The sequence below is a fragment of the Carcharhinus amblyrhynchos genome, chromosome 1 (assembly GCF_965287045.1).
Source record: "Carcharhinus amblyrhynchos chromosome 1, sCarAmb.v2.hapA, whole genome shotgun sequence".
Taxonomy (NCBI): domain Eukaryota; kingdom Metazoa; phylum Chordata; class Chondrichthyes; order Carcharhiniformes; family Carcharhinidae; genus Carcharhinus; species Carcharhinus amblyrhynchos.
The window spans coordinates 16,270,051-16,286,723 of NC_137324.1; positions in this window are offsets into that span (position 1 = coordinate 16,270,051).

A 16,673-nucleotide genomic window follows, 5' to 3' on the forward strand; every position below is an offset into this window, starting at 1 on the left:
GTACACAATATTCCAAATGAGGCTTAACTAAGGTCCTAACTAACTGGAACATTTAACGTTTATTTACTAGTGTCGCAAGTAGGCTTAGATTAACACTGCAGTGAAGTTACTGTGAAAATCTCCTAGTTGCCACACTTTGGCACCTGATTGCGAACACTGAGGGAGAATTTAGTGTAGCCAATGCACCTAATCGGTACATCTTTTGGACTGTGGGAGGAAACCGGAGCACCTGGAAAAAATCCACGCAGACATGGGGAGAACGTGCAGACTCCGCACAGACAGTGACCCAAGGCCGGAATCGAACCCGGTCCCTAGCGCTGTGAGGCACCAGTGCTAACTACTAAGTCATCGTGCCACCTGATAGAAGAACACAAGATTATGAGGGGCATGGACAGAGTGGATAGTCAGAAGCTTTTTCCCAGGGTGAATGAGCCAATTACTAAGGGCTCACAGGTTTAAAGTGCGAGGTATGGAGATGTACAAGGCAAGTTTTTGCCTAGACAGTGGTGGGTGCCTGGAACTCATTGCCAGGGGAGGCAGCGGAAGCAGATACAATAGTGAGTTTTAAGGGGCATCTTGACAAATACATGAAAAGGATGGGAATAGTGGGATATAATAGGGGAAGGGTAGGGGGGTTTCAGTTGGCAGAATGTTTGGTGCAGGCTTGGAGGGCTGAAAGGCCTGTTCCTGTGCTGTAATTTCCTTTGTACTCTTTGTTTGTTCTTAGTGCCGCCCAAAGCTACATTTCAAACACTGCCTCCTGATGCACACTGGGACATCTGATGTCATAAGTGCAAGTCTTCCTTACTTCTTTTGCTGTGGATGAAAGGGTTGATGGGATGGTTGCTAAGTTTGCTGATAACACAAAGATAAATAAGAAAGGAAATTGTGAAGAGGATGTGAGGAGGTTACAAAACCACGTAGAAAGGTTAACTGAGTGAGTACAACTCTTGCAAATAGAGTGTAATGTGGGAAAATATGAAATTGTCCATTTTGGCAGGAAGACAAAAGAAAAACCTTATTATCTAAATGGTGAGAGATTGCAGAGCTTTGAAGTGCAGAGGGATCTGGGTGTTCCAGTGCATGAATCACAAAAGGCTAGTATACAGGTATATATATATATAGGTACGGTGAGTAACTAGGAAAGCTAGCAAAATTTTATCATTTATTATGAGGGGAACTGATTGCAGAAGTAGGAAGATTATGCTTGAGTTCCAGGTGCCCACCAGCCTCTGTGTAAGATACTTGCCTCATACATTTCCTTTAAACCTTGCCCCTTGCACCTTAAACCTGTGACCCCTAGTAATTGACTCTTCCACCCTGGGAAAAAGCTTCTGACTATCCACTCTGTCCGTGCCCCTCATAATCCTGTGGACTTCTATCAGGTGGCACGATGACTTAGTGGTTAGCACTGGTGTCTCACAGCGCTAGGGACTGGGGTTCGTTTCCTGGCTCAGATCACTGTCTGTGCGGAGTCTGCATGTTCTCCTCGTGTCTGTGTGGATTTTCTCCGGGTGTTCCGCTGAGATGGCATCTGCAGTAGTGTGTACAGTATTGGTCTCCTTATTTAAGGAACGATGTAATTGAGTTAGAAGCAGATCAGAGAGGATATTTCCTTTTACAGTCATAGAGTTTTACAGCACAGAAAGAGGCCCTTTGGCCTATCGTGTCTGTGCTAGCCATCAAGTGCCTATCTTTTCTAATCCCATTTTTCAGCACTTGGCCCATAGCCTTGTATGATATGGTGTTTCAAGTGATCACATAAATGTTTCTTAAATGTTGTGATGGTTCCCACCTCTACCACCCTTTCAAACGGTGTGTTCCAGATTGCCACCACCCTTTGGGTGAAAAGGTTTCTCCTCAAATCCTCTTTAAATCTGTTGCTCCTTACCTTAAATTTATATCCCCTGATTATTGACCCATTTGTTAAGGGAAAAAAATTTCTTCTTATCTACCGTATCTATGTTTCTCATAACCTTTGATTTGATTTAACATTGTCGCGTGTATTAGTATACGGTGAAAAGTATTGTTTCTTGCGCGCTGTACAGACAAAGCATACCGTTCATAGAGAAGGAAAGGAGAGGGCGCAGAATGTAGTGATACAGTCACAGCTAGGGTGTAGAGAAAGATCAACTTAGTGAGGGATAGGTCCATTCAAAAGTCTGATGGCAGCAGGGAAGAAGCTTTTCTTGAGTCAGTTGTTACATGACCTGAACATCTTTTTCCTGACAGGAGGTGGAAGAGAGAATGTCTGGGGTACGTGGTGTCCTTAATTAGGCTGGCTGTTTTTCCAAGGCAGTGGGAAGTGTAGACAGGGTCAATGGATAGGAGGCTGGTTTGCGTGATGGATTGGGCTTCATTCATGACACTTTGTAGTTTCTTGTGGTCTTGGACAGAGTAGGAGGCATAGCAATCTGTGATAGAACCAGAAAGAATGCTTTCTATGATGCATCTGTAAAAGTCGGTGAGAATTGTGGCAAACATGCCAAATTCCCTTAGTCTTCCAGTCTTAGTCTTCTTGTACCTTTCAATCAGATCTCCTCCTCAGCCTTCCCTGCTCCAAGGAGAACAACTCCAGTCTAAACAGCTTCTCTTCATAGCGGAAACATCCTGGTGAATCACCTCTGTACCCTTTTTAGTGCAAGCACACCCTTCCCCTTGTCGGGGAATATAGAACAAGGGGTCAAGGAGTCACAAATTTAAAGTAAGAATGAGGAGGATTTTTGTTTCCGAGAGTCGTGAGTCTCTGGAACTTCTTCAAAAGGCAGTGGAAGACAAAGAATTTATGAATATTTTTGAATGTTGAGCTCGATAGATTTTTGATTAACAAGGGGGTGAAAGGTTATCAGGGGGAGGCAGGAATGTGGGGTTGAGGTTACAGTTAGATTAGCCATGAAGTTATTGAAGAGTGGAGCAAGCTCAAGGGGCCGAGTGGCCTATTTCTCCTGATTCATACGATCCAGTAGCACTCCCTGGATTTTTTACATACTGGATAAGAAAGAGGCGTAATGCAAAAATTCAATTTCCTTGTACCCCTAGCGAGGCATCTTGAGGGCAATTGCTTGATAGAGCAGACGCAGCACGGTTTCGTTAAGGGGAAGTCGTGTCTGACAAATTTGCTGGAGTTCTATGAGGATGTGTCTAGGGCGGTGGATAGAGGAGAGCCGGTGGATGTGGTCTTTCTTGATTTTCAGAAGGCGTTTGACAAGGTACCTCACAAGAGGTTATTGCAGAAGGTAAGGGGACATGGAGTTGGGGGTAGGGTGTTAGCGTGAATAGAGGACTGGTTGTCAAATAGGAGGCAGAGAGTGGGGGTTAATGGGTGCTATTCGGATTGGCGGTTGGTGACTAGTGGAGTGCCCCAGGGGTCGGTGCTGGGGCCTCAGCTATTTACCATTTATATAGATGATCTGGAGGAGGGAACCGAGTGTATGGTGTCGAAATTTGCTGATGACACCAAGATTGATGGAACGGCAAATTGAGCGGAGGGTGTGGAGAGTCTGCAGAAGGATCTAGATAGGCTGGGCGAATGGGCCAGGAAATGGCAAATGGAATTTAATGTTGGCAAGTGCGAGGTGGTCCACTTTGGTAGGAATAATGGTAGGAAGGACTATTACTTACGTGGCAAAAAACTGCAGCAGGCGACGGTGCAGAGGGACCTTGGGGTCCTTGTGCATGAGTCGCAAAAACCCAGCTTGCAGGTGCAGCAGGTGGTCAGGGAGGCGAATGGGATGCTGGCCTTCATAGCGAGGGGGATTGAATATAAAAGTAGGGAGGTCTTGCTGCAGCTGTATAGGGCATTGGTGAGGCCACAGCTGGAGTACTGTGTGCAGTTTTGGTCGCCGCACTTACGCAAGGATATTTTGGCCTTGGAGGGAGTGCAGAGGAGGTTTACTAGGCTGATGCCGGAGTTGAGGGGGGTTGAGCTATGAGGAGAGGCTGAATAAACTAGGCTTGTACTCGTTAGAGTTTAGAAGAATGAGGGGAGATCTCATTGAGACATATAAGATGATGAATGGGATGGATAGGATAGAGGTGGAGAGACTCTTCCCGCTCAGAAAGGGTAGTAGGACTAGGGGGCACAGCCTCAAGATAAAGGGGGGGCGGTTTAGAACGGAGTTGAGGAGGAACTTCTTCACTCAAAGGGTGGTGAATCTCTGGAATTCTCTGCCCGTTGAAGTGGTGGAGGCTGTCTCGCTAAATATTTTTAAGACGCGGGTTGATGGGTTTTTGATAAGCGAGGGGATTAAGGGTTATGGGGAGAGGGCGGGAATGTGGAACTGAGCCACGACAGATCAGCCATGATCTTATTGAATGGCGGGGCAGGCTCGAGGGGCTAGATGGCCTACTCCTGCTCCTATTTCTTATGTTCTTATGTTCTTATGTACTCTTGTAAGTTTATTTTGTTAAAATCTCCCCTGGTTATGATTCTGGAGGGTGGGACCTTATGGCTTCACTTGTCCCAAAATGGACCTTCCCATAGTCCAGTCTCACCCGCCCCGATTCCCGTGGCGGTCAGGATGGTAAAATTCCAGTCTATACGTCCTTTATGCATATTTGCCCACATTTTCCTTCTTCCACCTTCCTTCCACTATTAGATGCTCTGTGGGATACTGCTACTTATAGGATTGGTCAATTACAAGGGGGCACAAGTTCGAGGTGAGAGGGGGGAATGTTTAAGGGAGATGCGTAAGGGAAGTTTTACAGTGGTGGGTGCCTGGAATGCGCTGCCAGAGAAGGTGGTGGAAGCAGGCACATTCGTAAGGTTTAAGAAGCATCAGGGTACATGAATAAGGAGGAAATGGAGGGATACAGACCGAGTAAGGGCAGAAGATTTTTTTTAGCTTAGTTAGGGCACCAAGCTTGAGGTCGCGCACCAATCGACTGAAGAACGGCTTCTTCAATATTGTCATCAGACTTTTGAATGGACCTACCTTGCATTAAGTTGATCTTTCTCTGCACCCTAGCTACGACTGTAACATTACATTCTGCACTCTCTTCTTTCCTTCTCTATGAAGAAGGAATAAATAAGAAACAATACTTTTCGCTGTATGTTAATACGGGTGACAATAATAAATCAAATCAAATCGAATAGGCCATTCAGTCCCTTGAGCCTGCTCCACAATTCACTAAGATCACTGCAGATCTGACAGTGGCCTCAACTTCCACCTCCCCTCAATGACACTTGTGGGAAGCAGTGGCGTAGTCACTGAACTAGTAATCTGGGACTCAGGATTATGCTCTGGGGACCTAGGTTGAAATCCCACCATGCTAAGGTAGTAAAATTTAAATTCAATTCAAGTCTAGTGATGACCATGAAACAATTGTTGTAAAAAACACACCTGGGGGATTCACTAATGTCCTTTAGGGAAGGAAAGCTACTGCCCTTATCTGGCCTGGCCTACATGTAACTTCAGCACCACTCTGAAATGGCTGAGGGAGGCACTCAGTTCAAGGGCAACTAGGGGTGGGCAATAGATTCTGGCTGGGCAGTGACACCCATGTCCCACGAATGAATAAAAAGATGTAATACAACCACTTCTCCTCACACTGCACTGTAAAGGTCATTTAGCCCTCTGTGCTTTGCACCAGATCTCCGAAAAAGCTATCCAGTTATTTGCACATTGCTCCTTACTTTTTCCCTGTAGGTCAGCCAATTTCCTAACTCTGTTCAAGTATATGTTTAATTCCATTTTGAAATTTTCCAGTCACAATATTTATTTCAGGCAACGCAGTCCACACTTACAACTCGCTGATTAAAAAAAAAATCTTCTTACCTCTGCTTTTTTTTCCCAATCAGCTTAAATCTGGCTATTGACCATCATGCTCCTGGGAATTTATAAATTCAATCTGCGGAAGAGAAATTCAATTCAATGTAACTTTGCCATTAAGATTTCTGAATTTCGTGTTGTGGTCTGTCACTGGAAGTGCCCCAGGTGCCATATTGGCTGAGGCAATGTTAGTCGTCCAGCACATCTGCCTGAAACGGGCTAAGCTAACCTGACAAAGGCTGTAGGACCCCAAAGGCAAAATTCAGGCACAGAATTTTCGCCTGCTTCACCCGGCTGTATCTGGATTTAGCAGCCTGAGCAGCTACTCTTAAAGGGATACCCCACTGACCGCTTTCATTCAGGAGTGACACGTGGCACAGTGGTTAGCACTGCTGCCTCACAGCGCCAGGGACCCGGGTTCAATTCCGGCTTTGGGTCTAAAAGAGACTAAAACTGTACACAATACTCTAAGTGTGGTCTCACCAAGGCCCTGTACAATTGCAAATAACATATCCCTGCTCCTGTACTCAAAACCTCTCACAATGAAAGCCAACATACTATTTGCCTTCTTTACCGCTTGCTGCACCTGCATGCTTACCTACAGCGACCGGTGCACAAGGACACCCAGGTCCCACTGCACACTCCCCTCTCCCAATTTATAGCCATTCAGGTAGTAATCACCCTTCTTGCTTTTGCTTCTAAAATGAATAACCTCACATTTATCCAAATTATACTGCATCTGCCATTGATTTGCCCACTCATCCGACCTGTCCAGATCATTCTGAGGGATCTCTGCATCCTCATCACAGTTCACCCTCCCATCCAACCTGGTATCATCTGCCTTCTGCACTGTAGGTATTCTATGATTCTATGAACAGAACCCACCAAACAAAGTATTCTGACCTGCTGCCAACATTTTAGACTCTTCACCCTCCACCTCCTCAGGATGCCTCATGCCCTTTCCCCTACCACCCTCAGACTTGGGCCAGCCAATTTAGTGGCAGCCAATTTCCCAGCTGCCCAACTGGTGAATTACGGCAAAGCGCCCATGTGATGCCTATAGGTGACCTACGAGGCCTAAGCTGAATTTGGTTGAGGCTTCAGCCCAGAACTGACCGGCACGCACAGCGATAACACCTCTTGTCCTGCACCTGTCTGGGGGCAAGGTGTGCTATTTTTTGCCTGTGTTGAGAATCTGTCTCTCAATTGTCAGAACCTGTTTCTCCATTTGCCAATCACCTTGCTGTGAATCATAGAAACCCTACAGTGCAGAAGGCAGCCATTCGGCCCGTCAAGCTTATACAGACACTCCGACAGAGCATCTCACTCAGGCCCACCCTATGCCCTATCGTCATAACCGCACATGTTTACCCTGCTAATCCCATTAACGTGCACATCTTGGGACACCAAGGGACAATTTAGTGCAGTCAATCCCACGAACTTGCTGTTCTTTGGAGCGTGTTTTTATTTTCATGCGATCTTTCTAGACACCAATGGAATGTGTTGGGCAGGATTGTCCGGCTGATCCCCCCAGGAGAATTTTCTGATCTTGCCAATCCTGATGCTGGTTTGTGTGATGGATTGGGCTACATTCACAACATTTTGTAGTTTCTTGCGGTGTTGGGCAGAGCAGGAGCCATACCAAGCTGTGATACAACCAGAAAGAATGCTTTCTATGGTGCATCTGTAAAAGTTGGTCACAGTCATAGCTGACATGTCAAATTTCCTTAGTCTTCTGAGAAAATAGAAGTGTTGGTGGGATTTCTTAACTATAGTGTCGGCATGGGGGACCGGACGGGTTGTTGGTGATCTGGACACCTAAAACCTTGAAGCTCTCAACCCTTTCTACTTCATCCCAATTGATGTAGACAGGGGGTGTTCTCCTTTATGCTTCCTGAAGTCAATGACAATCTTCTTTGTTTTGTTGACTTGAGGGAGGGATTATTGTTGCTGCACTAGTCCACCAGATTCTCTATCTCACTCCTGTACTCTGTCTCGTCATTGCTTGAGATCCAACCCACTACCGTAATGTCGTCAGCAAAACTTGACAATCGAATTGGAGGGGAATTTGGCTACACAATCATAGGTGTATAAGGAGTATAGTAGGGGGCTGAGAACACAGCCTTGTGGGGCACCGGTGTTGAGGATGATCGTGGAGGAGGTGTTATTGCCTATCCTTACTGATTGTGGTCTGTGGATTCAGAAGTTCAGGGTGCAGTCGCAGAGGAAGGTGCCTAGACCCAAGCCACGGAGTTTGGAGATGAGTTTTGTAGGAATAATAGTGTTGAAGGCTGTCTATATTGCGCAAGAAACAATACCTTTTGCTGTATATTAATACATATGACAAAACTAAATCAAATCAAATCAAAGAGAGTGAATGTTTTTTGTGGATAGGATGCCAATCAAGTGGGCTGCTTTGTCCTGTGGAATGTGAAGCTCCTTGAGTATTGTTTGAACTGCATTCATCTAAACAAACTCTAAAAATGCAATTATTGGAGGAAGCAGATTCAAAAATATATATTTTTTAAAAATCCTATAAATACTTGAGGAGAAATCATTTCCAGGGCTATGGAGTAAGAGTCAAATGGAAGTGTGTGCCTCATTAAAGAAGGTCTGTTCAAGGAGCTAGAGCTGACAGAATGGACTGAAAGGTCTCCTTTGAATTTACAGCACAGAAAGAGGCCCAAATGGCATCAAGCACCTCTCTGCTCCAATCCCATTTTCCAGCAATAGTCTTACACGCTATAGTGTTTCAAATGCTCATCTAAATACTTCTTAAATATCGTGAGGGTTCCGGCCTCTACCATCCTTTCAGGTAGTGAGTTCCAGATTCCCACCACCTACTGGGTGAACAAGATTTTCCTCAAATCACCTCTAAATCTTCTGCTCCTCACCTTAAATCTATACCCTCTGGTTATAGACCCCTCTACTAAAGGGAATTTTTTTTCCCTATCTATTCTGTCTATGTCCCTTGTAATTTTGTACACTTCAATCAGGTTATCCCTCAGTCTTCTCTTCTCTGCTCTAAGGAAAACAACCCCAGCCTAGCCAGCCTCTCTTCATTGCTGAAATCCCCCATCCCAGGCAGCATCCTGGTGAATCTCGTCTGCACCCTCTCTAGTGTAATCACATCCTCCCTCTAGTATGGCGACAGAACCACATACAATACTCTAGCCGTGACTGAAAGAGTGATTTGTATAGCTCCATCATATCCTCCCCACTCTTTCATTCTGTGCTTCAGTTAATAAAGGCAAATATCCTATATGCCTACTTAACCATCTTATCTATCTGTCCTACTGCCTTCAGGGATCTATGGACATACACACCAAGGTCCCTCTAATCCTTTGTACTTCCTAACATCATACCGCTCATTATGTATTCCCCTGCCTTGTTAATCTTCCCAATATGAATTACCTCGTACTTTTCAGGTTAAATTCCATTTGCCGCTGTTCTGTCCAGCCCGTATATATCATCCTTTAATCTAGGCCTCTCCTCCTCACTATTTACCACACCACCAATTTTCGTGTCACCCGCAAACTTACTTATCATACCCAGCGCATTCACAACTAGGTCATTAATGTACACTACACACAGTAAGGGACCCAGCAGCGATCCCTGCGGTACATCACTGGACACAGGCTTCCAGTCACAAAAAAAAACAACCTTCGACCATGTCTCCCGCCATTAAGCCTATTTTGGATCCAATTTGCCAGTCACCTACTCGAAAAATTCAATCTAACTCCATGATTATTATTTGATGGTCCGATCAGTACTCGGTATTGTAGTTAATACAGCGACAGACTGACTTCTCCAATATTCTGACCTGGTCTTCACAGAAAGTAAATCACACCGAACACTCAGCAATTCATCCTCATCCAACTTTCACAGTGGCACAAGGGCCTGGCTAGCTCAGTCAATAGAGTATGAGACTCTCAATCTCAGGGTTGTGAGTTCGAGACCCGCGTTGAGCTTCGTTGTTTGGATTCTAGGATTCTATTGCAGGCAAATGGGGTTAGCTGAGATGGGCTTTTTGGTCAGGTTGGGTCGAAGGGCCTGCCTCCGTGCCCTAGATTCTATGAAGGGCCGAACTCCTGGCCTCTTTACGACAGGAGCCATTGAGTGATGATCGCAGACAGAGCGGGCAGGATTTTATGGCCTCGTTCTGATATTGTAGAATCCCGTTCAAGGTCAACAAGCCTTCCCATGGTCCACCCCTCGTCCGCTCCAATTCTCGCGGCGGGCGGGATGGTCAAACTGTGTCTCTGGTATTTTTTTAAGTGTTAAAGTTTATTTATTAGTGTCACAAGTAGGTTTATGTGAACACCGCAATGAAGTAAAAATCCATAGTCACCACATTCCAGTACCCATTTGGGAACACTGAGGGAGAATTTAACATGGTCAATGCACCCTAACCAGCACGTCTTTCAAACTGTGAGAGGAAACCCACAGGGAGAATGTGCAGACTCCGCAAACGGTGACAAAAGCCAGGAATCGAACCTGGGACCCTGGTGCTGTGAAGCAGCAGTGCTAACCACTGTGTGGCAGGGCTCAGGGCACAGATTCATAGAATCATAAAATCCTACAGTGCAAAAGGAAGCCGTTCAGTCCATTGAGTCTGAACAAACCAAAATCCCACCCAGGCCCTATCCCCATAACCCCATGCATTTACCCTAGCTAGTCCCCCTGACGCTGCTAATCCGCACATCTTTAGAGTATGGGAGGAAACCAGAGCACCTGGAGGAAACCCACGCAGACACGGGGAGAATGTGCAGACTCCACACACACACACACACACACACACACACACACGCACACACACACACACACACAGCGGCCCGAGGCCGGAATTGAATCCGAGTCCCTGGCACTGTGAGGCAGCAGTGCTAACCACCGTGCCACTGTGCCATCCACTTCATTACATGAAGTGTTAGGCTGCAATCGGAGGTTTCTGTGGAGGAGTGGGTCATGTGGGGTGGACTGAATGATGATTTATGTCGTGACTATGGGCGACCCAAGGACTGAACCAATGCTGGAGACACAAAACGAAACAAAGGCGATGAGCAAATTGGAAACACGAGCCCGCTTCTTCTAATTAGTGCAATTAGCATTATGCAAATTAGAAGCAGATGGCACTGGAAGAGGTGGCCTCATAACTGAAGTGTTTTAATCAGGGACTGATGATGATAGAGGTTGTGGTCAATGGTAATTCATGTTGTAACTTCACTCAAGTCATTTTCTGTGTAGTTGCTGTGATTTTATTGATCACGTGCCAATAGCGGGCACTTTCGGTATGCTTGGCTGGGTAAGCTAAGGCTGAGGGGCTCATACCCACCTGCAATGCGGACCCACTCACCAGGCAGTACAGACCACTGTAATTGCTGCATCAGTTGTTCTGATAAAAGAAGGAGATATTGAATAGGTTTATCTGCTGGAAGAAAAGGAAGTAATTAAACAAAGCAAGCCCAATTTCCAACATCTTTCATCATTATATAGGAAGAAAGAACTTAGAATCATGGAATCCTACAGCAAAGATGGAGGCCATTCAGCCCATTGAGTCTGCATTGACCACAATCCCACCCAGGTCCCATCCCCACAACCCCATGCATTTACCCTGTCTAGTCCTCCTGACACAAAGGGACAATTTAGCATGGCCAATCCACCGAACCCGCACATTTTTGGACTGTGGGAGGAAACCAAAGTGCCCAGAGGAAACCCACGCAGACACGGGGAGAACATGCAGACTCCACACAGACAGTGACCCAAGCCAGGAATCAAACCTGGGTCCCTGGCGCTGTGAGGCCTCAGTGCTAACCACTGTGCCACTGTGCCACCCCATTGCATTGGTTCAGGTGCTTTCATGAAATCGCTTCATGAAATCAGGACATCTCAAATCACTTTACAGCCAATGAAGTCCTTTTAAAGTGTTGCAGTGTTGGGAAACACAGCGGTAAATTTCACTAGCCCTGACAAACAATAATGACCAAAATCATCTGTTTCTTTCGTAATGTCGATTGAGGGATTAATATTAAGTAGAAAATGAAGTTCCCTGCATCTCTTTAAAATCCTGCCATAAGAATTTTACATTCTCCTTAGAAGAGGCAAGTCCTAACATCTCATCTGAAAGACGGCACCTCTGACAGTGTGGCGCTCCCTCAGTACTGTACTGAGTGCCTTGAATTCTGTGCTCAATCATTAGATGGGACCTTGAGCCGACGCTCTCGGAGTGAGTGATCGCCGAGGTGAGCTCAAAATACAGTGAAAACCAGAAATGGCTAATCTCGCCAGCGCAAACCCAATTCCCGATTTTCCCCGCCCCTCGCCAGTTCATATTCAGATTCATATCCATAATGGGCGAGAGCCTGATTTTAGTAGATTTTTATAGCTTGGCATCGGTTTATTCACTTCCTCCCCCCTCCCCAAATTATCCCCCCCTCACTAAATACTCATCCCCCATCATTGCGATGTCCCGTGCCGGAATGTAAGGTGCCAGCTCCCCTCCCCTTGAAAAAATGAAGGTCTATATGTTCCCTCACACCACCAGCAGCCCCCCCCCACCACCAGGCTGCCACTGTAATCCCCCTCTGCCAACATCCTTATTAAAGGAGCTGCTAATCCGACAATCAGAAAAAAAATGTTCCTTTAATCTGCAAGGATCCATCTATATCTCAGGACTAGACCTCCAGGTAGATCTCCCAAGCAGCAGGAAGCATATCTGTTCTCACCAATTGTAGTAAGAAGTCTCACAACACCAGGTTTAAGTCCAACCAGTTTACCAATTATACCAGGGCCAAGAATTGGTCAGTAGATCTTGAAGATAAGGGTCATTAGAGATCCAAACCTGACACTGATGGGGGTATCTTTCTCTGACCAATGCCGTGTGGTGGAGCATTTCATTGCTGTGATGTGCTCTTCTGCAGCAAGTGGTAATAAGGTCAAATATAAATGCACATTTATAATTGGTAGAAGCTGCATATATTCATATGCCAGACCCTGCTCTCTGCGGAAAGGAACTTGTCCAGACATTCCACCTTTTTTGACTTAAACAAAGGCTTGGGGGACAATTCTCCATGGCAACGCCTCAACCAATTGGAGTCCACTTGCCAGCCAATCAGCACGCTTCCCTCGTGCAGTATAAACTGTTTGAAATTTGGCATTCTTGTCTTTGTCCTAAGACTGAAAGCTTTAGAACAATTAACACGACAGCACAAACAGGCCCTTCGGCCCACAAGTTGCGCTGATCATATCCATACCTACCAGGCCTATCTATAACTCTCAATCCCATTAAATCCCATGTACTCATCCAGAAGTCTCTTAAAAGACCCCAGCGAGTTTGCCTCTACCACCACCGACAGCAGCCGATTCCACTCACTCACCACCCTCTGAGTGAAAAACTTACCCCTGACATCTCCTCTGTACTTGCTCCCCAGCACCTTAAACCTGTGTCCTCTCGTAGCGACCATTTCAGCCCTGGGAAATAGCCTCCGAGAATCCACCCTATCTATACCTCTCAACATTTTATAAACCTCTATAAGGTGCTTTGGCAGCACGGCCTGAATAATACAGGGAGAGGAGCGGATCTCTGGAAGCAAATCTGCCTTGGAACTGACCTGTTCCATGTTGACCTGCGTCGCAGCCAGAAAACACTGTGGGGTGGGCGAAACAAGGGCATAGCGGGACTCCCGCCCCTCACTGGGAAGGGAGTCTCACTCTCTGCAATCGGATTAGCTGGTAGACACATCGAGTCCTGGCAGTCCCAGGAACGCGCTCGTAGCCACTACTGGGACTGTAAGAGAAGGAGGAAGGAGGCATTCTGATAGCCCTCAAAGTGATCCCAGGGAATATGTTGACACCCTAGTGCCAGGGTCAAGGGTGTGTGGCTGCAGATCATTCTGATTGGGTTGGGGTGATGGGATCAGAGGTCAATGCCCAGCTGCCATAGTCCACGTTGGTCTGAACAACCAAGGTGGAAGGAGAAGGGAACCAAGGTGCAGGAAGAATTGGGAGAGATGGTTAACTCAGAATCCCCAGAAAAGGTAAATCTGAGCAGATAAGGGAGGGCTGGGAAAGGGGGTGGGTTCAAGGCTGCTGTGGGTGGATAGGATGGAAAGGGGATTGAGTCTTTGGGTGGGCCACCAGTTGGGAAAGGGGCACCTCGACCCAGCCCCCACCCCAACCACCACCTCCGCCAGTCATCAAAGCCTTCCCACCTTCTGAATAACTTCACTAAAACTTCAGGCTGGATGCCCACTTCTGCCCAGCTGCCCATGCCAACCTTTTTTCCAGCGTGGTCAGCATCTTGTCAGTGCCAGTTGACTTGGTAACAAGCCTAATCGACCCTTGCTTACGTATTTGAGTATGGCGGGCAAGACGCTGATTTTTGGTCTCTGCCACGTGAACAGCCACCCCACGCCCCTTCACCACCCCCCCCCCTTCCACTGCACCCCCTCCTCTTCCCTGTGCCCCCATTGTATGGGATTGAACTCGGGGGGGGGGGGGGGGGGGGGGTCGGGCACTCACCCTATTTAATGTGCCCTCTCACCTACCCGAAACACAGCTGAAGATATGTAAAATACTGCCCCCCCACACTCCCCGTGTCTCTATTTCTCAGCAATACTGAAGCTCTGTGCTACAAAGTAACTAACAGCAAATGTAATCTTTTCAGCCAGCTGTTCTGCTCTGAGTTCAGCCGAGCACCCTTCTTTTTTTGGCGTGTAAAATATTTTAATGGGTGAAAGAAAAGTTGTAAACTTGAAATGAAAACACAAAGTGTATTGATTCTAATGAGGCCATCTTAGTCCTAAGTTAGCAATTGTTTATTAATCACAAGTGGGCTTACATTAACACTGCAATGAGGTTACTGGGAAAATCCCCTAGTCGCCACACTCTGTTCGGGTACACGGAGGGAGAATTTAGCATGGCCAATGCACCCTAACCAGCACGTCTTTTGGAGGAAACCGGAGCACCTGAAGGAAACCCACGCAGACACGGGGAGAACGCGCAGCCTCCACGCAGACAATCGCCCGAGGCCAGAATTGAACCCGGGTCCCTCGCACTGTGAGGCAGCAGTGCTAACTGCTGTGCCACCACGTTGCCCACGCTGACAACTGAGCTTTGACAGCGTAGATTGGAAGAAGCTGGTCAAGCTGGCAGGAGGATCGACAGGCGGGCGAAAGTAGCCGGTGACGGGGAGAGGTGGAGTAAGTGGTTTACTCAGTGAGTTGCTCTGTACAGCTTTCAGCCCAGTCATCAGAAATGTGTGCAGACCTGCAGAAAGATCCTCAATTGCATGAACAATCAGAGCCCATGCGTGGCTAATTGGATTTCACGCATGATTAATTGGGATCGCGCTCCCACAGAATTGAAATTAATTCTGCCAGCGTGCCGGAAGCTGCGTGTAATGTATTTACAGGGCAGACTAAGCTGGACATTCAATGTCCTGATCCTTATTTACCTCAATTCCACCAATGCTGTCAACCCATTGAGTGGAAAAATCAGCCCTCTGAACTTCCCCAAGTGTTTGCCTTCAAAGGCAATTGTAACTTTCAGGACTCAATCCATAGATTACTGATGGGTAACAGAGTGAAGGGATGGTGGGTTGTATGGGATTCAGATCAGTCAAGCTCCACTTTAACGGAGAAACAATTTCAAGAATTATGCACTTCTATTCCCGAATCCATACATTTTGGCTCTAATAGAAACACAGAAACTAGAAGCTGGAGTAGGCCATTTGGCCCTTCGAGCCTGCACCACCATTCATTCTGATCATGGCTGATCATCAAATTCAATATCCTGATCCCCCCTTTTCCACATATCACTTGATTCCTTCAGCCTCAAGAGTTGTATCTAATTTCTTGAAATCACACAATGTCTTGATCTCAACTACATTCTGTGGTAGTGAATTCCACACATTCACCTCTGTCTGGGTGAAGACATTTCTCCTCACCTCAGTCCTTAAATGTTTACCCCTTATCCGCAAACTATGACCCCCTAGTTCTGGACTCCCCCACCATTGGGAACGTTCCTTCTGAATCTACCCTGTCTAAACCTGTTAGAATTTTATAATTTTCTGTGAGATCCCCTCTCAGTCTTCTAAACTCCCGTGAATATAATCCTAACCAACCTCATCTCTGCTTAGTAACAGACAGCATTGTGGTAAGTTCAGAAAGGAATATCAGCAGTGTGATAAGTTCAGAAAGGAATATCAGTGGTGTGATAAGTTCAGAAAGGAATATCAGCGGTGTGATAAGTTCAGAAAGGAATATCAGCGGTGTGATAAGTTCAGAAAGGAATATCAGCAGTGTGATAAGTTCAGAAAGGAATATCAGCTGCATGATAAGTTCAGAAAGGAATATCAGCGGTGTGATAAGTTCAGAAAGGAATATCAGTGGTGTGATAAGTTCAGAAAGGAATATCAGTGGCGTGATAAGTTCAGAAAGGAATATCAGCAGTGTGATAAGTTCAGAAAGGAATATCAGCGGCGTGATAAGTTCAGAAAGGAATATCAGTGGTGTGGTAAGTTCAGAAAGGAATATCAGCAATGTGATAAGTTCAGAAAGGAATATCAGCAGTGTGATAAGTTCAGAAAGGAATATCAGTGGTGTGGTAAGTTCAGAAAGGAATATCAGTGGTGTGGTAAGTTCAGAAAGGAATATCAGCTGCATGATAAGTTCAGAAAGGAATATCAGCGGTGTGATAAGTTCAGAAAGGAATATCAGTGGTGTGATAAGTTCAGAAAGGAATATCAGCGGTGTGATAAGTTCAGAAAGGAATATCAGTGGCGTGATAAGTTCAGAAAGGAATATCAGCTGCATGATAAGTTCAGAAAGGAATATCAGCGGTGTGATAAGTTCAGAAAGGAATATCAGTGGCGTGATAAGTTCAGAAAGGAATATCAGCTGCATG